Source organism: Festucalex cinctus, chromosome 14 (genome assembly GCF_051991245.1).
Source record: "Festucalex cinctus isolate MCC-2025b chromosome 14, RoL_Fcin_1.0, whole genome shotgun sequence".
Lineage (NCBI taxonomy): Eukaryota > Metazoa > Chordata > Actinopteri > Syngnathiformes > Syngnathidae > Festucalex > Festucalex cinctus.
This window is the reverse complement of record NC_135424.1, coordinates 10,671,631-10,697,393: the sequence shown is the minus strand read 5'-3', so window position 1 is coordinate 10,697,393 and position 25,763 is coordinate 10,671,631. Positions and strand designations below refer to the sequence as shown.

The 25,763-nt window shown below is 38.9% G+C and overlaps 2 long non-coding RNA genes across 2 annotated transcripts in view; both read left to right on the top strand.

Moving 5' to 3' along the window:
- Positions 1-25,763, top strand: part of LOC144001276 (uncharacterized) — a 150,832-nt gene that overhangs the window by 46,599 nt on the left and 78,470 nt on the right. The window lies entirely within an intron of this gene.
- LOC144001275 (uncharacterized) lies at positions 19,334-21,964 on the top strand. Its single transcript, XR_013278423.1, has 3 exons — positions 19,334-19,817; positions 21,305-21,482; positions 21,563-21,964. It is a non-coding gene; the product is annotated as an uncharacterized LOC144001275 (long non-coding RNA).

Sequence of the window (25,763 nt, the reverse complement as noted above, 5' to 3'; positions counted from 1 at the left end):
ACTGTGACCAGAAAATAAGGGAAATCCCCCTGAAGCAATGCAAGAAAGCAGAGTAAAGAAAAAGACGATATACAACATAGTGAACTCTGTGCGTGTTTACTGTTGTATCCAAATACATTCATTAGCGTTACTGGAAGTAACAGCTATCAGGAAAAGGAAACCAGTGTGTGTATGATTGTGTGTGAAGACAAAGCCGCAGGTATGGGCGACAGAAGGGACAAGGAGTGATAAAAGCCGGCTTCACTTTCCTGTTCCTAACAAGCTAATGGTGGGGATTTACTGGCCTTTTATTATGATTGCATCAATTAGTCGTAATGCGGACCAGTCCGAAGTTCTAACTGACTGACTGTCTGTCTCAGTGACTTCTTTGTCCACCAGAGGACAACTGCTCCAGACTGGAAGCAAAGAGGAAGTGGGTAATATAACACAGGATGGAACAAATAGGGTTAAATTTGCAATCATTTGGGAATTAACTCTCTAGATACCATTGTTGTTTGTTATATGTGGCTGTGGTAAACAAAAGAGAAGATAAACAAAAATGTATAATAGTGACGATAAGCGGTATAGACAAAATTAGCATAACCTCCATCAATGCACTTTGTAACTTGCAGAGGAAACAATATTTGTTTGTTTTTTCCAGTTTGTTTGTTTTTTGTCTCAGTTTGGTTTTTTTATCCATACATGTGGCAGTCAGTCATTTCAAATCAAACCATCAACCAGCTGGAGCTGTTGAGGTCATTTTGTTGTTGTTTCTTCAGGGACTTAGAAGTTCAGTGCATCTGCTTCAGCTGCAGTTCTCTGTGACTCACCGCCGATGGCTGAAGTGGTTTAGAATTGTGGCACGTTGTTAGGTGGTTGGTCTTAGGGGTTCCTGCTCAAGAGCCATAAAAAAAAAAAAAAAAGGTTTCTTCTATCTCTTCAATCCTGGCTGCAAAACAACAGCTGCTTTTTGAAGACTGCTGACCTCACCATACACTATAGCAGTGGTTCTCAACCTTTTTTCAGTGACTTAGCCTACCCCCTGTGAAATATATATTTTTTAAGCCAAGTGGGTGGTTCTGTTAGTTTTTATTAGTTTTTAGTTATGTAAAAAAATGCTCAGTTTTAGATAGTTTCAGTATTAGTTTTCCTTTGTTTTTCAAAATGTATATTACTTGTGCGCAATATTTAATAAACACCATGGTAAAATGAAAACAGTAACACATTTTTTCTTTTTTTTTTTAAACATTGCATTTCGGCTGAGTTAAATGAAAAAGCAGACGAGCCGAGCCATTGAAGCCAAAAGTCAAGCAGGCAAATTTGTCACCTTGGAGCGACGTCATTTTTGCTATAATTATAGTTAGTTTTTCTTTTTTTTTAAAACATTTTTTTTTTTTTCATTAACGAAACTATTTTTGAATTTTAGTTTTTTTAACTAAAATAAAACGTGGTGCACATACAAATGATTATAAACAAAAAGTGTCATCTTTTGGAATCATAGTAAAGTTCTGTTCTCAAAAAGATATAATTAACTGAATTTTAAATAACGTTTTCAAGTGATTGACAGGTGATTCTAGGTGGCATATGCAACACAATATATTTTCTAATGTGATACCTGTAGAAGTGGTTTGTATTAACGTACAATTGAGGATAACTTGGTACACAACAAATAAGAATATTATTAATATTATTTGACATTCATTTGTCAGAGGGTTTCAGAAAAAAAAGCCATTGAAAAATGTCCTTTTTCATTCCTTTCAATTTACTTTCACACTCACGTTTGCGTTCTCATTCTCATCCGGATCTAATTGGTAGCAGGCGGACCTATAACTACTTCCTGCTTCTGTGTCTAAGAATCATGGGAAATTTAACCCTACTGCGGCATTCGCTGTTTCAGAGCCAACACAAGCTGAGGTAGTTTTCATGTCGCATAATTCCACTGTTGGACCAGCGCGAGGTAAACGGCTCAGCTTCCAATAGTTGCCGGGACCAAGCCAAAAAGGTTTGATAATGGTGACTGCATTATGTTTAGCGCTGTTGAACCAACCAAGATAGCATTTTGCTAGCTAAAGTGGCAAAAGTAATAATTATAATTTTTTGTGTTAGATCATCCCATGTTTGGCGTCAGCATTTTTCGTCTTAATTAGAGCAATAACCACATTTTGTTACATCAAAACAATTATGTAGCACAGAATAATATACCCAAACATAATAATGTTGTGAATACTTATTTTGGGATTTGATTCTTCAAGTTTTCAAATGTGATTCATTTAAAATTTTACGTAATGCGAAAGAGTAAAAAAAACAAAAACAAAACAAAAACATCTTTTATATATATTTTTAAGTCACGTTCAGTAATGCAATGAAGTTGTGGTCACATCTGGTCCAACTTGCTTATTTCCCGATTGTGAGTCAGCAGTGAGGTCGTGAATGAGTCACTGCGTGTGTGTGTGTGTGTGTGGGGGGGGGGGGGGGGGGGCTAACATGTGGGCGTAAACCCTGTGGTTGGGAGTATGACTAAAGGGCGATTTAATAGTCCCTGTATGTTTATGAGAGTGTCAGAAGGGTGAGCGAGTGGGGCGTGTTCCTGAGGGTAACTTGCCATTGGCTGATGCCAAAGGAGAAGACAAAGATTGTGCCGCCAATTCTGGTCACAAACGGAATCGAATCATTGCTGTGTGGGCAATAAATGTGAGGGGGACATTATATGATAACTACGGTAAATGAAAAATTATTATTTATTTTTTTTGGGGGGGGGTCATATACACAAAATTTGACCTCTTCTTTTTACCCATCACATTGTTAGTGACACCCACTGAAGTAGGGGGCTGCTTAAGTGCCCAGGGACTAGTTCTAAGTATTGGTGTCTTGCTGAAGGACAATGCAGCCGACTCCAGAGATTGTGGGGTCCCCACAGTGGCAGTTTTTTTTTTTTTTTTTTTTTTTTTTTATTCAGAAAAAAATGTCCCAAAATATTACAAACTTTAATAGTTATGTTTTATGTCTGTGTCTACAGTTATTGTACTTGACACACATCCACTTGCACCTTCACTGACTCACAAAAACACGCGCACACAACAGCAGCCAGAATGATTAGTCATGGAGTCCTGTTCCCTCGCTGCGTTTATCAATTAACACTGCAAACGTGGGAAAGAGAAGCAGAAACAAATCCAAGGGGATTAAACAGGAGACTGGCAGCAGCACATGTTGCCGGCCTCTTTCCACGTTCGGTTACTTTCCTGTGTTGTCTGCTTCCTCTTGGCATGTTTTTGTCTTTTGGCTTCTCATTTGCCCATCTGTCGCTGAGTTCAAATCCCACCTCTGTCTGTTTGTCTCGGGGTTTAGGGCTTTATGTTTTTAAAAACCATGAAGACTACAAAAGGAGACTATTATGATACTGAGAAGTTAATGAGAAATGTTTCCTCTGCTTTTACCTACGTGAATGGATGTGAAAAGATTGATCCAGATGTATATGAATATATTTATTTTCTATTTAAATATCATGGAATCTCACAATTGGAAGGCTCTGAAGGTCATACAAGTAAATCCCAAAAGGTTTTGATACTTTCTATGTTTTGCCATCACAATCGTTGGCACTTGAATGCTTGTTTAGAGTATTAAAATATTACCTGTAGAATATATATATTTTTTACAAGAGTGCTGACAGTTTCACTCCAGAACAGACCAAATAAATTTCCATTATTTATTTTCTAAAATCGAACAAAATCAGAGGTCAACTGCCTCCAAGAATTGTTTAGGGTCATCATGCACTACTGCATTTAAAGTGTATCAGACCTGAAATCTGAAGCTGATCATGATGCAATAACTAGAAATTACCACAATTTACTACTGTACACAAAGAAAGCTATTTTCTGTAAAGAATAAAGAATGCACACTTTGTGGTCAACAAGCATTTTGCTCTAAAAGCAGAAGTAGAACGTAATGCACCTTGAATTTGAAAAAGGCCACATCTGCCATAGTCCATCTTTTTCAAATGACCATCAGCACACCCAGACGTCATCCACACCATGGGAAACAGTTACCCTGTAACACCAACAGGAATAACATCTCCATGTTTAGCCTTCAGAAGTCCTTCTTTGGGCGAGACTGCTTCGGACCAAGACTGTGGGAATGTTGTGGAGATTGAGCTTCACCGTTGTTACCACTCAAGCCATTTTGGACCCATAGGGCCCCACATGGAGCCAGCTGTTTGTTCAAGCCCAACTAAGCTGTTGGCATTAGAACTAATTTGACCCATGGAGGGCCTGAGCTGGGAATCAGGCTTAGATCAGCGGCGTAAACAATGACTTAACAGTGAGAGCAATGAAATGTATCTTCTGCTGGTTTTCTCCCCCACCTTTGGCATTCATTTACAAATTTAGCACTTTATTTTCATTTTATTTTTTTAAATAAATGTAGTCACGCATCAGTAGGCCAGCCTCTGTTGGTCTAGAAGACAATGGCATCATAGTGGCCTGTTGTTCTGGCTGCTGCGCAGTTGTGGAGACGGAGGGTCATGCATACTGATGTTATTTGAACTTTTTCTCATTATTTATGCACAGCCTGTCTCACTCTGAATGCTGGGATTAGTCTCTCTCTCTCTCTCTCTCTCTCTCTCTCTCTCTCTCTCTCTCTCTCTCTCTCTCTCTCTGACAATGGGTGCTGATTTAAACTTTTACCGGATAGCGCTGATGCCATCGATCTGTCCGTTAATCTACATCATCCAGTTCTTTCTCCGGTATGTGTGCTTGCTGATACAAAAAGGAAGGTGATGAGAAAATTTGATCAATGCCAGATTTTCCATTTTTATGGGATCTTTGGGAATCAAATTGACCAAGTGCAATACATAAAAATAATAAAATACTCACAAATTGATGACTAATGGCAACATATACCATAGACGTTGTCCATCGATGGTCAACATCATCAACATCTTCACTCAGAGCCCCTTCTTGTCAACAGAAGATCCAAAAGACCTCAAATGTATATCATAATTTAGTAAACAGTAGTTCAAACAAGTTATACAGATGAAAATCATCTGACCTACTGTTAAAAGTAAATAGTGTGTTTGGACTAAAACAGGGTTCAGCAATCCAAAATGTTTGACCAAAAAGCAAATATGTCTGGAGCCGAAAAAATAAAATAAAAATGAAAGCCTTGTATAAGCCTTACAATGAACGCAACACATGTTGTAATTAGCTATATTAGTTTACTATCAAAATGACTAAAAAGGCTACAAATGCAAAATGTTCCTGATTAAATGTTTATTTCCCCTGCAGAGTATTCTCGAGCGAATGATGCACCACCTGACGACTCCACTGTACGATGGTGCTTTAACTTCTATTACAGTAGTATTATGTTTTGTTGCATTGATGAACTTATAGAAATACAATTAAGAAATCAGATTTTTTTTATGTCATTTTATTTTGAAGATTTGAAAAAAAAAAAATGAATGCACATAATTACCTCCCCGTGCCCCACTTAAAGACGTCAACGCATGCCAATTGTCGTTCATGAAAAAAAACTATTTTAAAATCTCACAAAGAGAACCCAAGTAAATACAAAATGTGATTCCTTATTGATGATTTATTAAGGGCAAAAAAAAAAAAACTAAACCTATCTGGATCTATTTGAAAAAGTCATCAATTCACGAAACACTTTTTTTTTTTTTTTTTCAAAGCTGAGCTCAATTTCACTGGTCACACCCAGGCCTGTTTACCACATTTGTTTGAATCCAAAAGAACCTGTCAAAACAAAGTAAGCTACAAGACATACATCAAGCCATGATCCAAAGACGTTTACAAACCAACCAAAATGATTGAAATCAATCTGGAAAGGGTTACACAACCAGTTCCAAGGCTTTGAAAATGGAGTGAACTGCTGTCATTATCCATAAATGGAGAAAAATGGGAACAGTGGTAAACCATATTTACTCCAAGAATGAAATGACGACTCATCCAGGAGGCCACAAATGAATCCAGAACGACATCCAAAGACCTGCCGCCCTCATTGACCTCAAGTGTCACTGTTAGGGACTCAAGTGCATTTGTGCAAGACTTGTGACTATTTGCCATAAACATTTTGATGATAATCAAGACTTTATATCTGGCATAAAAATAACAAAACATTTTGATCAAAAGAACATCATGCCAACATTAGGTAAATATTTTGTTTATCACTTCCACATCTTTTAATAGCTTTGCAGAGTAGGCATCAAAGCGCACTGATAGGAAACTGTTGAAAACTTTAAGGTCCTTGTACTAGGCCCGTCTACAAAGGCAATATCTCTTTGCATGACTGTCTCTGTGGGAGTGAAGATATCTTATCATTTTCAAAGTATCAGACTCTATTATGGGACAAATAAAGGCCAGAAAGCACACACAATACCAGAAAAAAAAAAAAAAAAAAGACAGCTCAACTGTGTGTAAAGGGAGTCATGCTATTATGTTAACCCCATGCAGGCCTTCCTCTGCACTCGGGTCAGGGTCCATGACGTTGAGCAAAGATAAGGAATAAAGAGGAAGAGCGTGGAGTGGGACACGAAGCAGCATGCGGCATCCCTTATTGAAAATACGTCCGGCTTCCCTGTGGAGAATGAAAACAAGGGATCTTGAGAATGATAGTGGCGACAAAAAGCCGACAATACAATACAATTTGACAGTGTTGGAAAAGGAATGCATCAGAGATGGCGTGCAAGATATTAGACGAAATAAGAAGATGCTATAAAAGAAGGTGGAGGAGGGGAATAGTGAAGAGTGGAAAGACACTTGAGTCACTCAGAAGGTGGGGGCGGGGGGGGGGGGGGGGGTTGTTTTGTTTCCTGTGTGTTGATAAAGCAGGACAGGAAGGAAGCGTCCATGAAAAACAGTAAACTCCACTTTCTGTGCCAGAGCTATTACCGCTGCATTGTTCTTTGTCAGCTGTTATTGGCCCTCGTCTTCATTATCTCACTGCTATTGTCTCGGGAGCTTTAAGATGAGCTGCATTGACATGACAACAAACACGCCCACACACATACACATAATAATGACTGTGTATTGTGTCTTCACTAACTACAGTAAAACAGTTAAAACTGGGCAGATGGCCACTGTTTAGTCATTCTCTTGATGTTTTCCCTTTTTGAACATACTCCTTTATTTGTTTATCTGCTACTTCAGCGATTCTATTCTTTATATCTGACAAATAGACTGACAGAAACGTGGTATAATAGTTATCGCACCAAAAACTGCTTTTAACAAAGAAAAATGGATACGCTAAGCTAGCAACTGTACGTAGTTAAGTTCATGACTCACTCTGCCGCCCACACGCACATGAGGGTCAGGTGAAATTAAACCTGCGTAGCCTCTGTCAATATCCACATTCTTTTACAACTTGTCCCAACGATGTCCACCGAAAGGCCGTTTCAATAAACATAAGTAATAGCCAGAGCTGAGATTTGAACCCTGAACCTCTCAGAGCTGTGCTGACCACTGCAAATGTGCTTCTCAACTGGTGGGTCAGGATCCAAAAGTAGGTGGCAAACTCATTATGGGAGGGTCACTGACAGGTAGTAAAAAATTACAGGGGGTTCTCAGTTTATGACAGTTTTGACATATTGAGGTTATGAATGGCAAGCAATAAACTTGTGTTGTTTTATATTTATTTTGCAGGAAGTGTTTTTCATTAAAGTATTTGCTGTAATTATAAATGTACTTCTGTGCTCGCAAGGGTTAGTGATGGACTATTAGACATTCCCACATGTTCCAATTTGAGTTATGTCATTGTAGTGGAAATCCATCTCCAACTGAGGACCCCTTGTACAATGAAATATTCAATGTGCATTCCATTATTTTGACGCGTGTGTCACAAACTAGAGCTGCTTGACTATGAAAGAAAATATTAATCACAATTAATTTGGTAATAGTTGAAATCACGATTAGGACAATGATGTTTTTTTGTACAAAACAAGAAAATGTTTAAACGTAAAAAAATATTAAGACAAATACATTTCTTACTATAATTATGCAAGTTCATTTAGGACCAAACAAGACTTATTAAATTAGTCATTTTAAAATAAAAATGCTCCTAGTAAAACAGGATATACTATAAATGGCAGTCTACTGTATGACTTTATTTTGGCACATGTAGAGTAGAAATAGGCATGTAACGATATCCAAATGTCACAATACGATAACTATTATGATATGAAGCCCACGATACGATAATTATCATGATATTGTGGGTAGGTTGGCGATTTAAAAAAACAACAAAAACAAGCAAATGATACCGTGCAAAAAAAAAAATCACGATATTTTTAAAAAGAGCTAATATTGGAGGAAAAAAGCATAATATTGTGTTTTGTACATGATAACAACAGTGGCAAAGAAATAGGCTTGGCCATGTTATGTCACTTAATTGTCATGTGGTCCTATTGGACCAGCGGCGCAAAGTATCATGGTCTTTGTAGTCCACCATGTAGCATTGGGCTGAAGCGGGTGAAAATTAATGTTGATGGTGAAAAATATTTGCTTGTATAACTGATTTATGGGAGTGATAACCAAGTGGAAAATCAGGGAGGGAAGACTTTCATGATTAAAATTTAATTGCACTAATAATTTTAATATCGCAATATTTGCATTATCGTTAATGTAAAAGGGACAAGGATGCTTAAAGGTCACAGCATGCGTATGAGTCAGTCCACGAAATGTTTAATGTATACTGAACACTGCCACATTGGCCAGTGTGCCTTTTAGCCTGCAATTTTTGGTAACGCTAGCAAAGTTTCTTGAAAGTTTATGTGGTGAAAAACCCAAACCACTGCTTGTCACAACATCCTGCTCATTCTGAGGCCCTCACATGAATCTTATTCCGACAAACAATATTTGCCTCTCGTTTAGTTTTTGAGCAAAAGTTGAACATCCTTTCAGAAAGCCACTGAGATGAAGTCTTTTGGAAAGGAAGGATTTCAGACATTGCTTTTATCTGCACTGTATTTCTATTAGTGAAGGAGTCGACTGCAGTGAGACGGGTTCTGATGTTTTCCGTGTGGCCATAAATAAGTCCGTCCCTGCTCAAGCTTTATGGAATCCAGAACCTCTTGATCCCTTCCATGTGTTACCCATGAGCCAGGGCCCTGAACTTTGACCTCCGAGCCCTTGACTCAGTTATCTCCAACCCAAGAGAGACAGTGAGTGTATGTGTATGCATGTGTGTGTGTGTGCGTGTTGATTAGTGGAGTTCACCCGGGGTTGATTTTTCACCCCTTGTCCTCTTGTGCATCACCTTACCTTCCATTTGAATTTTAGTGGCTATGAATTACACACCTACACGCACACACATTGGCATACTTTAGGTGACCTTGGTCATCTCATACTCATGCACACCAGATTTAGGAGGGTTATATTTCCTTTTGAAGAAAAGCACAGCGTCAAAATACGTGCCAACCCAAACATATTGATGTCCTTCATTAGATAAAGTTGTGAACGCATTGGAAGTATCTGGATTTTTGTATATACATGTCATATTTTTTTTCTGAATTCTGAAATTACCACGCAAACAAATGTTGACATATTTACATTTAAACACTGGCAGTGCAATATGGAAAATATGTGGAATTTTGGCTCATTTCTCTTTACACAAACTGTTTCAATCAAGAAATGTTCTTTGAATGTTTGCCGCAGCTTCACAATTAGGCTGAGGTCAAGACAAATGTCTTAATAAACTTTGGAATTTATCCATCCATCCATCCATCCATCCATCCATCCGTCCATCCATCCATCCATTTTCTTGACCGCTTATTCCTCACAAGGGTCGCGGGGGGTGCTGGAGCCTATCTCAGCTGGCTTTGGGCAGCAGGCGGGGTACATCCTGGACTGGTTGCCAGCCAATCGCAGGGCACACAGAAACGAACAACCATCCACACTCACCAGCTTTGGAATTTATGTCCAATTAATTTTAACAATCCGTCCAGGTCTTGAGGTAGCAAAGCAGTCCAAACTATAATGCCATCTTCCACCATAATTCACAGGCAAAAATACGGTTTTGATAGTGCTGTGCTTTTTTTTCCCTCCTCCACATGCTGTGTCGTGTGTAAGTTCCAAACACGTCCGCTTTGGTGTCATCATAGTGACCCACAATAGTATGCCAGTAGCTCTGTGGAACATCCAGGTGCTCTTTTGTAAACAGCAAACTTGCAGCCTCCCGTGAACTCCATTTAAGTTAATTGATAGTTGTACTTATCACATATTTGTTAACAGGGATGTTAGCATGTAGCAAAAACCTTGGTGACATTCTAAGTCCGTCCTGCTACCGATTAGATGCGAATGAGAATGCAAAAGCAAATTTAGAAGTAAATAGGAAGGAATATAACAGTTAAATCTCCTTTTTAATTGGTTTATCTATGAATTGCTATGATAACTGTGTGAGTGACATACGGGACCTGCATAGTGGGACAAAGCAACGAATTTGGTCCCCTTTAACTTGCAATACCTGCCATCATTTGTGATGTGTGCGTGTGTGTCTTGACCATTTATTTTTATTTTATTTCCCTGTTAAAACAGCAGGGAGGCCAAGGCTGGACCGTGTCAACAGGACACAATCATGACTTGCCCACCTATGCACACAGACGCACACACCCACAGGCGTCTGGATCCTTTAGTGCTTCTTTCCATGGTTGCTCTGATCTTAGGGGAAAAGGGGCTAAAGCTCAAAGGTCATCTTTACAGGGGTCACACTCTCTTTGCCCCCATAGCTCACAATTAGGCTTTAATCAAGCTAATTAAGCTCCATTAACTGTCCAGGGGGGCTGGGTGTGTTTAACCCTGGTCAGTCCAGACCTCACTTCATTGATAAGCTGAAGGGGAAAGGGACCAGCATTGTATCATGCACGATCTGCAGATTGGTTGGTGGGTAAAAAAACAAAAACAAAGTGTGCATTCACTATATTAGCAGCAGAGGAAGTTGAACACCCTTGTGGATCACGTAAGTCGCATATATGGGAGCATTTTGGCAACTTGGGGTGAATTTAGTCCCCCAAATTAATGATACAGGATTTTTTTTTTCTGCCTCCATTCCTTACACCATTCAGACTCATATTCAACGTAACACGCTGCTAACTTGAAAATAAAGTTAACCAAACGGCCTTGGTAGACTTTTACCTTGAAGTTAGGCCACGTCATGGCGTTCCCTTTTGATGTTTAGGATTTCTTTATCGTAGTTTTCATGGACATTTTAGTTGCGACCAACATCAACACAACACTATCCCGAACTCATATTCAATCAGTAATTTAGGATGCTAAAAAACATCTAATTAATTACACCGTCATTGTATGATACGGCAGAAGTCTCCAAAGTAAGTTGCTAGCAGCTAGCTGTTAGCATTAACAACGAGCACCTGGCTGGTAGCTGTAAAAGAGTTTGACAGATTTTGCCTGGCTTACTTTAATTATTTTTCAATATTCTGGACCAAGGCTACTTTGTAATTCACTCTCCATGTTTAAAGGAAGGGAATGTGCCTTAAATTGTGCGTTGAGGTCTTTTCATAATTATTATTATTATTATTATTATTATTATTATTATTATTATTATTATTATTTTAAAAGGTGATTAGAAATGTGTCTTTATTTATTTTTTAAAAAACTTTTGCCCGTTAAAAAAAGAAAAACATTCAACTCAAAATGTCAAACAGCCGTTTTGATTTTAGGAACACAACTTTAAGACATTAATACCTGATTTTAGACATGGACCATGTATACAATAAGAAAGTTTCTGACTCATATTCTACTTAGAGTTGTGTTCCTAAATCCTAAATGTCTTTTTTAATGAGATAAAGTGTTTTACAAAATAAATGAAGACAAGTACTATTTATCCTTTTTTTTTTCTGATCTGCAAAAAACGAAACGTGACGTTTGTAAGCCGTTGCACCACTAATGACCTATTAAAAATTGATTTTCCGCTCTAGATTTGTATGTTGCATAATATTGCTGTCACATGTGACATGAATAAATTATAACACAAACACAAAACAGTACTTTGCATCACTACAGATGACAGACAGATATTCAGGCTTGTAAACTTTGTGTGCGACGTTCCTCATCCGCGTTTGTGATGTTGTCTCTGCATGTATATCAGCCTCCCTTTTGCCATCCGCCGCCGGCCCCACGGCACGTCCCGGGTCGCTGCAGACTTGCGGTCCAGAGAAAGCCCTCTTTGTGTCAGGACGGGCTTGACCAGCCGCTTCTGCACTCTTGGCTCCTCCTCAAGTCTTGGCTGACCCCCAGATCCCAGAAGCAGGCCAAGCCTTGCTCCTCTGTAGTTCATCCCAGACAAAGAGCCTCCACACTGGTTCCATTCGTCTCTCAACTCACTCCTCTGTTCTCTTCTCTCTCTCCATCTCAACAGTACACCATGCCATTTATTTTGACATCAATACCGTCCATTGATCCAAATGAAATTTTCCCCACTAATGCATGATTTCCTATTGAATTATGTAATTTGCCATTAAATTCTCGGGTAGAACACTGACTGTAAGAATTTAATTGAGATGTGTTGTCATGCCTTCACTCGTGCTTTTCTTGGAAATTGTCTTCCCTTGGAAAAATAAGCAAGCGGTTACAATGGAATGTCTGTTTGAAGATTTTGATGATGCGCTACATTGACACAGTGTTCTAATATAACCAATTGGACAATAGTGGTACCCAGCTAAATTATGGCCACACACACATATGAACACGCAAGCACACGCACATACACAGAAGTTTCCAGTGCAGTTCTTAATGAAAAAGTCAAACAGGCCATGCAGAAGTTGAGAGATGACATACAATAGGTTGAACCAAAAGGTCAAAGGCCAACTTCTTCTCCCTCCCACCCATCCCTGTGGAGTAAGAGGTTTCAGTGATTTTTCTTTCTTTTTTTTTCATGATTAACTTCACCACTTCGTACCACTTTTTTAGGTTCTTTTGTAATTTTGTTCTTCTCATTTAAGGGATACTTTCAACAGTAAAAATATATTTTGTCTATAATTAACATAACCTCATTATTTTTCATGAACAATTCATACTTTTAAAAACATTTTTTTTCCCACTTGCTGTCGCCTGAAGATGACATCATCTGTGCTGAGGAATTGGTTAATGACTCAGTTTGCGGACCAAACCCAGAATACAGGTGAGCCGTGATTGGTTGTTTTTGTCTATTTCCTCAACACGGGTGATGTCATCTTCAGTTGACAGCAACTGGCAAACTTAGTTTTTAAAGGTATTAATTGTTCATGAAAAATAATGAACTTATCACATTGATTATAGACAAGATATTATCTTCTTACTGTTGAAAGTGGCTTAATTATTTAATTATTAGTCAAGTATCTCTTTAAAAGGGGAAGTCAACCCCCAAAAGTTTTTTTGACAATAATATGTTCTATGCAGCCTGACTAGTCTAAATGTGGTATTATGGTTAATATTGTGTTTTATATATATATATATATATATATATATATATATATATATATATATATATATATATATATATATATATATATATATATATATATATATATATATATATATATATATTATATATTGTGGAATATGAGTTAAGCAGCAAAATCCAGCCGTTTTTGTCCATCTTAGGGACGGCCATTTTGCCACTTGCTGTCGACTGCAGATGACATCAATGTTGCTCAGGTCTAAGGTAACAACCAATCACAGCGCAGCTTCAGAAAACAGCTGAGCTGAGCTGTGATTGGTCGTTGCCTGAGCCCTGAGCAACATTGATGTCATCTTCAGTCGACAGCAAGTGGCAAAATGGCCGACCCCTAAAATGGATAAAAATGGCTGGATTTTGCTTCATAACTCATATTCCACAAATGTTATATTAATCAGAATGTCATGGTTAGCCGAGTGAGGTCACATATAACATATTATTGTCAAGAAATGTTTAAGGTTGACTCAAAAATAGCATTACTGGTAAGTTTAAGCAAAGACGTGATGCCTTTTTCTCCTTAATTCTTCTTTGCTTTTTTTCCCCATCAGATTATTTATTCATAAATTGGTGACACGTCTCATCTCAATGATTCAGTCAATCTGCCCTGTGAATGAAAAAAAAAAAAAAGTTTATCTACCATACACTACATCAACTTTCATATACTGTACTTATGAATTACTCTGTGAATGCTCTCCGCTCGGTGCACTAATGCAATATGAATATGACTGCACATCTGGATTGGACTGGACTTAATGGAGTTCATGCAGTAACCTGCAGATTCTTTTATGGGGTGGATATCCCCTTTTGTAGGTCTTGCAGAGCCCCTCTGTGTTCAGAGGAAATTGGCCCTCTAGTGAAGGCTTTACTGCCTTAAATTCACTCCCAAATTGCTGCACCTCAATTATTTGAGCCAACCAATAATTACTGTGCCATTAGTGTGAAGAGTGAATGTCACACCTTTGGTAGGTGTTACGGCAAGTTTGTGTTCTTCCCCTCAGCCTCATTTGTTGCACTCCGCAGCTTGCCGTTGTGGTTTCTCCTTCATTTTTCTGCATGATTTACATGCATGTATGCCCACACACAGAAACAGCCTAAAGACACGTTCAAATCACATCAGTAACCACACACTGAAGTTCCCTCGAGCAAGAGGTTAGTGTCAACCACCTCCAGATGCAAGAAGGGTATGGTGCAATTTCCACAGTCACATTCATCACTGTGAAAATGTGCTGCTACAGTGAGTGACAGCCCCATTAAATGTACACACAGATAACAGGAGTGTGAACCACTAAAGCAGGGGTGTCCAAACTTTTTCATTTGAGGGCCACATACAGAAAATCAGAAGGGGTCACATAAGGTTATGAAGAGAAATTGTGTTTAGTCCTAAAAATTATTAAATAATTTATTTGTGCTTTTGCATATTTAGAAAAATGCTACAGTATATAAACCAATTTATTTGTAATATGGCAGTAGGGATATTTTCATTTTAGTTTTTATTTTGTTTTGAGTTTAGTTTTTTCAAATTTAGTTAGTTTTAATTAGTTTTCAGGGTGGTTGTTAGTTTTTTTCTTAGTTTTAGTTCTTTAATGAATGCTTAGTTTTAGTTTAGGTAGTTTCAGTATTAGTTTTTTTTTTTTTTTTTAATGTGTATTACTTGTGCACAATATTTAAAAAACACCATGGGCTCAACGTCATTATTCCGGTTTATATCAAAATAAATGTACTAAAATTCACATTTAAAATAATCCTCAAAGGCTCATATATTAAATTAATTAGACTAAGACGAAGGACATTTTTCCTATAATTATAGTTTTATTTTAGTTTTGTAAACATAAAATGTAGTTTCAGTAAGTTTTCTTTTTTCTTTAAAAAAAAAAAAAGCATCTTCGTTTTTATTTTATTTTGTTAACGAAATTGTTTTTTGGATTTTAGTTTTTTCGTTAGTTTTAGTTAACTAAAATAAACTTTAATAGCACCTGTTTTCAACACCCTCCCTTCCTACTTTTTTTGTTTTTATTTTATTTGAACTGAGTCAAATGCCATTTTTAGCATATGTCGCGGGCCACTAAAAAATGGACGCGGGCCGCAAATGGCCCCCGGGCCGTAGTTTGGACATCATTGCACTAAAGGAATGTGCTGGAATTCATGACAAGGAACACACATACAAACACACAAAGGAGAACAGGTAGAGCCTGCCAGGTAACTGATAATCACAATCTCATCAGTGCACATTTTGAATAGAAAGTTTTCACTTGCATTCTGTGGCAGTCTGCACCATCTGGCTCGGTCATTTGTTATTATCAGCTCAGTCACACATTTGCAGCACAAAACATTCAAGTCATGTGTGTGTAAACATGCACGCTTTCTCACAAGTTTTTATTTGAACGCACACATACACGCTGGCATCCAGTTTCAGCGCAGAGAGCGTGAAGGCATGGAAAATCTCCCCATACAATCACAATTCCACACAACCGCTGAAGTTCTAATGGCTGTCAGAGGATATCGTCCGGACTTGTTACTCTCCATTCCAAAAAAAAAAAAAAGATAGGGGGCCCACAGGCTACACCTGCAAATCTATTCTCTCTTTCACCAAACAGGTTCTCTCACCCATCACACAGCCCTTTTCAACAAGCAGGCCTGCTTTCCTACCCAATAAAAAGCAAACTTCAGAGTGTGGGGGATGACAGAGGACGAGACAAACACACAAGATGGATTCGAGTAATGACATCCAGGACGATTCCCCGTGCAAGGACTGCTTGTGAAGTTACAAATTTCATATATTTTGATTGTGGCCGACTGATTAATTAATCCGACATTACAATTTTTTTAATTTTTTTTTTAACTTTACGAAATAATCTCACCGGCTGGATTAAACCCCTTTGTGGGCCTGATCCGGCCCATGGGCCTTATATTTGACACCCCTGCTCTAAAACCTCTCACCACATTTCAAACACTTCTTTCATCGAGGCATTTTACATTTTCTCTTGTTTAAACATTCTCAATTTTCAAACAATATTTTTTTTAGAAAATAGGTACATTACTGTCAAAAAATAAATAAATAAATAAATAAATACAAGCATGCAAAATTGCACAAAAAAAATATATATATATATGCAAAATATCGAGGCCGTGAAAAGCGAACCACATTATAGCGAGGGAACACTGGTTCTTGAATGGCTGGAGGTCAAACAATTCAACTAAAAATGCATTAATGCAACTTTTCAAACCTTAAATAAACATAATCAGTTTGCACTTGATCTTGAGTAGTAAAAAAACAACAATTATTGTAGCAGTTTATTTGTCAGTTCCGTTGCGACTCCAACTGAAGTTGAAAATAAATTGTTGCCATTCATATTCTTCTAAAGGCGCATGATTGTGTTATAGTCATCCTTTATGTTCAGTCAAATTTAAATGTATGCTAAAATATGTGGATCTGCGTTCCTCTATTTATGCGGGACCCTATACAGTGCAATGTGTGCATTGTCCAGGTTAAATAAAGACCTGGAGGTGGGTGTGGCTATCTTGCTTTCCCTCGGGTCAGTTGCTTCACAGAGCAGCATTCCGTCATATTCCTTCATTTGGGGGCCATTAGAGAGGAAATAGGGCCTCTGGCGTTCCTCCCCCTCTGCTCTCCCCAAACTACCCCCATGCTCTCAGTATGCCGTCTTCGCCTGTTATCCGCCCTTTCTTTCCTCTGTGTTTTCACAGTGTTAACAATCAAACCGTGGCCCCGAGTGTTCTGGGGCCTACAGGGTCGACTGCTAGTGTTGATTGTGATGGATGGAGGGAGGCTGGTACCAGGCCCACCATACATGCTTATTCATCTGCTTGCTCTCTCTTGTTTTGGGAGGGAAGGATGGACATGTCTCCGTTGGAGATGTGTGCCAGACCACATGCTTGTTTTTTTTTTTTTTTTTTTTATATTTAAAACACCGCTTTTTCAAAAGCAACATGTTTGCACCCGGGCGGGAAGGGAGAAAAAAAACAAATAGACCTCTAAGGAATATCTGCACTAATAGTTAAAATGTGCAAATCCAACAAGCACTTTCTTAAAAACAAGATATTATGTGATGTGGACTATCATACAAAGTACGAAGTAAGAATCCAATGTTGCCATAGTGCATGTCATTTCTTAATTACAATGTTTAATTGCTGTACTAACTAATATTGCATAAATAAATAAATAAATAACTTGTGTGATATTTGGAATTGCACCTTCTTCATTCAAGTTATGTATTACTTAAACACTGATCAATTTTTTTCCCATGTGGCATCTGATGCTAACCATGAAGATTTCACAACCATAGTAGCCTACTTCCAATTTCTGCACTCCCTGGAGAAATACAGCATAATGCAATTTTTGATAAAGATCACAGAGATCTAGTAAATTAATTTAATATTACATGTGTTAAAAAACAAAACACCTATGTAAACATTTCCACAGGATTGGCTCGTTAGCTTAGCTGGTTAATCTTAACAGAGCCACAGATGCTAACTTGGCTCACCTCAGTAGCATAACAGTTAACAATTAGCATTTTGGCCGACCAGCGAACAACAGCATACCAATTATGTTACAGACCTTGGAGCAGACAAAGGTGTGCCTGATGAAACTGACTACTACTGGTCTCAGGTTTGGAAGTGGAACAAACTAAACATTTACCTTCAACCCCTTTGGATAATGTGTCACTTGTGCTGGTGCCCCAAGCATCATTTAACCATTATTACATTTTAAAAGAGCAAACAAGTGTCGGTCACTCTTCAAGTATTGTGCTGTCAGGGTTAAAGACAGTTTGACCTTGGGACTGAAAGAATATTTCCATTTCTGTTTTGATGTGAAACATTTCAGAAAAATGAATGAATTAGTAAGTGACGGCAATGAGTTCTCACAAATACAATACAGACCTATCATCTTTCATTATATTCCTAAACTGTTTTTTTCTCATTAGGGCACAGACAAAAAAAAACTTTATGATTTGCAAAGGTCAAATCAGGACCAACAAACGTTTTGTCCTGTAGAGGTGGTGGCTTGAGGCAAGGCAATGAAATCTTCTCACTGGAGGCCGGTTTTACCTGTGTTTGCACACCACTTAGGCGGCTTGTGGACCATTTGCTTATCTTTGGGGTGAGTAATGTGTGTTTCTGTGTGTCTGTGGTTGCAGCCAAGCCCTGCCTGATGTCATCAATCACTGCAACCTGAGAGCTGGAGGACTGTGTTATGTGTGTGTTTCCCCAAAGAGAAAAAGACAGACAAGCAAGCAATTCATTTAGTGTGTGTGTGCGTGCATTAGGGTGGCCAGGTGACCTGATTTAGGCAGGACAGTCGTAATTTTCAGCGATATGTCCTGCGTTCTGCGCAACCCTAAGCAGGACGCTGGTTTGTCCTCCTTTTTAAAGAAAATGAGCTGCGATTGAGTTTATGTGTAGGGTTGCCAACTGTCCCATTTTAGACGGGACGCGCCATATTTTGGGCTAAATTGTTATGTACTGTACGGGACCTCAAAAGTCCCGTAAAATAATTCTCAATTCTTACACTAAATGCAGCGAACGGCATCTTAGCCATTTTTGGACCACGGGTGCTTCCGTAGGTTGACAAGTGACAAGGAAGTTGCTCGTAGCCAATAAAATGAGTCGCTGGGTGTAACGTTGTATGTGGAGATCTTGCAAGGCAGAGAGGCAACTAATAAAAAAAAAAAAAAAAAAGAGAGAGAGAGAGAGAGGGGCACTTCCTGGTTTCGTCACAGCTTCCTGTCGCCTACGCTCACTCTAAACGCCGATCTTAATACGTCGGCTGCAAATGGGGCAGGAGTAATACAAGATGTATTCTCGTACTATTTATGAACAAATACTGCGAGAAGGACAGAAGACTGCTCGAGTCAGCCAGAGGCAGCAAAAAGTGTTCTGATTTGGATTTTGTGTCATCTGTTTGCTTTGTTTTTGTTTCTGGTTTTGAGTTTGTCATGTTTCTGTTTCTGCTTTCTGGTTTGTCTCCCCTGGTCTCATTATTGTTAACCTTGTCCACCTGCGTGTGTCTTCCCTTCCCAGTGTATCTACCAATCAGCTTCCCCTGCTACTTGTGTCTTGCCCAGCTGTGTCTAGTCATTGTCAATTAGTGTGTGTATTTAGTAACCTGTTTTCCGTTCTGTTCTTCTTGGTTCATTGTTGTTGTTGAGTTTCCCTCTAGTCGTGCTGCCGGTTTTTGTTCAAGAGTTTCCCCCCAATGTTTTGTAATAGTCTTTTGCATAATTCCTTTTTAGCCAGCTCCTTGTTTTGGTTACTTAAATCCTTTTGACTGCGCCTCTGCCTCCACGCCCTGTTTTCCCTGCACCTGGTTCCACCATCACAGCTCTGTGCCTGGCAAAAAAGTATCCATGGAAAAAGTAAATTTGGTGAGTCTCGCTCCTCTTTTGCAATTTTTTTTTTTTTTTTACACCTGTACCGTGCACCTGTCCCTTATTTCGGGATGAGAAAGTTGTCAACCCTATTTATGTGACCCAATATTAGCCCCACCCCACGTTTTTCACAACTAGTCTCTGATTGGACAAGAGTCACTTCAATTAAAAATCTCGTGTATCATTGGTTCAATGAATGTAAACATAGCTCCACTACGCCATTTCCTCGCCGTCTTCTTTGACAGCAGCGCTAGCAACAAAAAAGAAAAAAGACAGCGCTTAGCAAAAATGCCAAAATGCTGGACGTCTTTTAATACTGAATGGACGAAAGAGCACAATTTCCCGGCCAAAAGCAGTGGAGACTCGTTTCACGGTTTCTGCACAGTGTGATGTGGACGTGAGCAGTCAGGGCAAAGCAGTCATACAACGTCACGCGGGGACGGAAAAGCATAAAAGCAAGAGGAGAGCAGAAGGTGTGTCATCATTGAGATTCCTGCCCCCACCCCCTTATTTGCTTTTCAAAATAAGTTGTCTTGTGTGGCATGTTTACAGACGTATGTCACTGTTTAGTGGTTTAAAACAAGGTCATGTAAAGTAAATAAATTGTCAAAATGTTTTTTTGTTGTTGTTTTTTTACCATTTAGTTACACAAACATGATCGATAAACTATGCAAAACAAATTATTGTTGATGAAAATAAACTGCGAGTCTAATGTACAGTGTTCATTTTCCGCTGGGGTTAGATTCCAAAAAATACCCGCAATAAATTAAATCAGCGAAATAGTTTTAGCTTTAAGTTTTGCATTTGTTATAAATATTTAAGGCTCTAAAACCCCTCACCACAGTTTATACACTTTTCTCATTGACGATTTACATTTTCTCACATTTCTCTCATTTAAACATTCTCAATGTTCAATCCCTCATACATTTTATAAAAAGGTACATTACTGTAAGAAAATTCATGCAAGATTGCACTAAAATAAAAATCAGTGAAAAGTGAACCATGTTATAGCGAGGGAACACTTTAATTTTTCAAAAAATATGTCCTCCTTTTTGACCTTATAGAAATGGCCACCCTAGCGTCCGTGCGTGCGTGCAATCAGACAGATACGCACGCAGGCAGATAGACAGACGAGGTTGAAATGGAAGAAGACCATTCAAAAAACTCAGAAGCCCACTTTCAAACCATAAAGTGGATCAGAAAGGCTTTCACAGTTTGACACAACTCACTCACAAGTTATCCAGATGAAAGTTTTACCAAGAGCTTATAAAGTGATCATGCCTATTGAATTGGGCACCAAAGATGCCTAATTCTGAACAGAAGTTAACTTATACTATGTTTATTTGCACCATGTAGTGAAAATTACCCTGTGCTGTTTCTGTGGCTTCCTCCTATATATTAAACGTAGTCGTCACAAGTTACATGGCACTCTTTCTTTTTTTCTTTTCATTTTTTTTTTTTTTTTTTTTTTTTTTTGTACTCAGTACTGACTATCTTCTTACATGCTGCTGAGTGCATCACTCTGAATGAATAAGAGATGCAGACCTGCTGACGTACGAAAACAGAATCTGATCAGATTCAAACGGCTGCGGAGGATAAAGAATCCCAACAGGAGGGGATCTATTTCAGATCTGTACACAGCATCAGAAGGAAACGTTCCAGGTTACTTGCATTGAGGTCGACAATCCCTTTGGAATGGAGTCAACGTGTGATTGTGTGTGTGCGTTTGTGATAATATCCAGAGGCCTGACGACTCAACACTCGGTGCTAGTGGCGTTGATGTGGGTGGGCGGTGACTGCAGTTTGGAGTGACAAGTGAGCCACTCGGTGGGATCTGACAGGAGGCCGGCGGTTATCTGACTGACCTGCTGACAGCGACACACAAACACACACAGCCCAGTCATATGTGTGTTGTCTTTTTCGGTGTCTATTAATGCTTTGTCTCCATGATGTAACACAAGGAAAATAGTTTAGCAAGAGTCATGGTTAGACAACACAGATACAGCAGCCGTTTCCAGACCACTTGGTTCTTCTTTGTTATGTACTTCATAAACAAACGTACATTTTCTCTTGTGAGTGCAGCTTCTTATTTATACAATCTCCCAGTCAGCCAGGGTTGTACCACTCATTCCACCAAGCACACAAACCTTCAACATACAACCCTTCAAACATCAAACAACACTTCATACTGTCTAAAGTCACTCCCTTTACTCCACGGTTAACCCTCTGACCCTGTCCAGACCTTGCCCGAACACAAACACTTCAGGGCCTCACCCGGTGACCTCACACCCAGCACGCTGCAAAACACGGGCAAGACATTCCGCCGTCATTCCACTTGCCATATGTGGCGCAACACCCGCTTCACTCCCTGTTGGTTCTTCTTATTGCTTTACCAGCTAAATTTTAGTCACAGACAGCTGTCGCAAATAAAAGACTGTAGCCCACATTATCATTGATGCCGATGGTGATGAACATTATTAGTACAATGATGACAAACGAGATGATTGCTGGATGCTGATTAGCCTGTTAGCCTAATGATGTTATTGTAACTTTAAACTGACTGTGTGTAATTGTTAGCGCCATCTTGTGGTCAATTAACATTATATATTTCAATAGTATGCAAAAAAAAAACAAAAATAATAATTACTAGCTTCTCCCGTTTGCGCCGTTAGCTGCTCTGGCTCAATAGTTGAGTGTCACTCGCCGGCTTTCACACCGGCTGCCAAAACACCGTCGCTCGACGAAATGCTTGTTCGCTCACCCAAAATGTCACCTATTGCACATTGTATATTTAAAAATGACTGAAATCATTTAGCATATCTTCAAATATATATGCTTGGGCTTCATTAATCGTGCAAGGCAACTAGATACACAAGTATAAACGTACGGTATGTAAATCCATTTTGCCAAGCTTTATGTTTAGCATGTGGTTGGCCAAATCAATCAACTTCAAGCATGTAAATTATAATGGCCTGTTTTGTCAGTAGCAATCGACATTCATTAGAATTACAGCACTAAATATGATGAAGGGAGGTTTTCTCTCTCCTAACTGTATTCAGGAAAACACTGAGGAACAATTGGATTTTTTTTTTTTTTTTTTAATGTCTAGAATTACATTTTTATGTTGATGAAAACTAAGATTGGCATGGTAATTTTCTCCATAGCTTCCAGTTCTCAGTCTTATCCACAAGTGTTGGAAAAATATGATCAAGTTCATTAGTCAGCTCACTCCAGTCCTCACTTATTTTGGGAGTATGCAAGCATAACATATAAAAGTACATTATGTAAATTGTTTGGCTTCTCCTTGCCACTTTTGTTGCGGTTTTTCTAAATCGTGATCTGACCAACCCTACACTGTACAGTCCCCATTATTTTGGAACTGCTACCTTGTAGTTTGCGGGCAAATCCTATACTGTACAAACAAACTTTTTAAATGCTCTTATTTTGAGAGATGCCTACACTATCAAATCTGGTGTCTGCCAACTGGGACGTATTGTGTTGTGTAAGTTGTCCATGATAAATGCATCCTTTGGATCCACTCACAAACACACATGTAGTTTAGCAGTGTGTTACAAACCGTATTTTGTATTTACATTTTCCAAACCCTGCAATCCCCAGGAGTTGTTTGAGGGTCTGCAGGGCGCCAAAGATGGCCGGCCTTCTGTTCCCATGGTCATAACTATATGCTTGAGCTGCAAATGACCACCTTAAAAGTCTGCCTTGCATGGCGGCAAGCATCCGAGAAGACCAATGATCGCCAAGCTGGTGACAGATGCATGCTATGATTGGTGGGGGCCGCAATTCAGGCTGTAATTTGCAAAGTGGAAATGTAGGTGACTAAGGGTTTTCCATGTATGTGCGTGTGTAAGAGAGTTTGCAGGATTCTGTTTTTCATCGTCTCTTCCTCATGGCTCAAGCATGAGTCTGTATGCATGACACAAGTAATTACATCATTTCCTTTTTAATGTCAATTGATTGGCTGGGAGTGGAGTGTGTTACGTGAGCAGTTTGGCTGTATAATGACAGTTTGGAATTAAGAATTCAAGGCACGGATATGTAATGTTTTTGTGTGTGTGTGTGTGTGAGACGCGCATGATTAAGCCATGAAGAGGGGTACTTTTGTTTCACAGGAAACGGCAGTTAGAAAATCGGAAGCGTCATTATCATTTTTATTGTGGTGGCAGCCAGATAAGCTGCCCAGCTGCAGTGCTGGGTGAGCGTGAGCTCAAAGCGGACGCACATGCACAACCCAGTTCTCCACCTGTTTCTCCTTCACAATCGATAGCTTTGATGCTTGGGAATGGCGGGGTGACAGCGGCGGACGGGGGCATTAGGATACGGGGCTACATGACCCAAGGGAGACACGGGTGTCAAGGACTTTGATCCTTGTTACGGCACTACACGTAGATTAGCGGTCTCTGGAGGGGTACCGCGACTCCCAAGTCACCCCTCCTTCGACGATGTTACCGCAGACTTCGCCGCAGTTTCAGCCCCACTGCTGATCCTCAGGGACAGGTGAACCAGAAATCTAGCCCAGACGCTCTCACGGTCCAACAGCGCTGATTATTTCAAAGTTGGAGCGCTTACTGGTGGCTTAAGCCAAAATACACCAATGCATCATATGTGCAAACACAGACGTTTATTTGTGTATGTATTTAAAGCAGACATTTTTAATCTCCTTAAATCTGATTCCCAAAACGAGAATGATTCAAGCATGATCAGCGCCTTTAAAGGGATACTTGATTTAGCAATTTTCAGCAATAAAAAGTGAATATGTCCAGGAATAATTTGATAACTTTCATGTACTATTAATAACTTTACAAACACATTCACAAAAACACAGCTCACGTAATGACCAATCACGCCTCACCTGTTTTCTGGGTTTGGTCACATTCACAAACTGAGCCATGATTTGTCATTACCTGAACCCTGAGCACACATAATGTCATTTTCAGTGGACAGCAAGTGGCATAATGTGATTACAAAGGTATTAAATGTATATTAAAATAATGACATTAGCAAATTAATTGCAGACAAAAAAAGATTCACCTCAAGTATTTTCCTAATATATCACATTTCTATTTATGGTCCTAGACAAACGAGTCTTGGGCAATCAGAGATGGCCTCTAGAGAATAAAACATCCATCATCAAACTCATTTTAATTCCAGATTTTGGTCAGTTTATTCTAATTCAAAAAATGTTGCCACAGAGCCCAATCATAACACTGGGGAACCCAATTTTTATTGAGTGCGGAATCCAAAACTGGGCTCAGGTTTTCGGTTTTTCTTTGAAAAAGAAAGAAAGAAAGAAAGAAGTGTGTACGCATATAAATATAATACCAAGATGGAATAGGTACAAACAAGAAAACTTAAAAAAAATAAAATAAAAAAAACTTAATGGTATGCCCATTGTTAACCTACAAGGTTACAAATAATCCTCTTGATTCCTACTATGCCAGCTTTCTGTTTGCAGATATTGATACTTAGTACTGATCTGTTGGGAGCTGCACAAAACTTCTTACCGCACTGTCTCAATAGTGACTGCGCAAACAAGTTGCCACGTAGCTGTAGATGACTCCAATCGGATTCAGATCTTCTTACTACAGCTAATTAGTGGAATTTTGCTTATCTGGAGTATAAACTATGGAGTAAAAAAAAAATGATGTGCTTGAAAAAAAATGACAGCAATTTTGGAATCAGCATGACAATTTCAGTTTCAATCAGCATAAAAATCGAAATCAGATGTTTTTTTGTTTGTTTTTTTCCTAAATTGTTCAACGGTGTAATTAATCAACAGTATACATTTAACATTTGCTACTGTCACAAAACATTAAATGCATCCATCTTCCTCTATTCATTTGAAAGAAAAACAAGGTTTAAGTTTGTCTTGTTATTATTATTACAAAAAGAATGCTGAAATGTTGCACTTGCACAAGAGCAAGT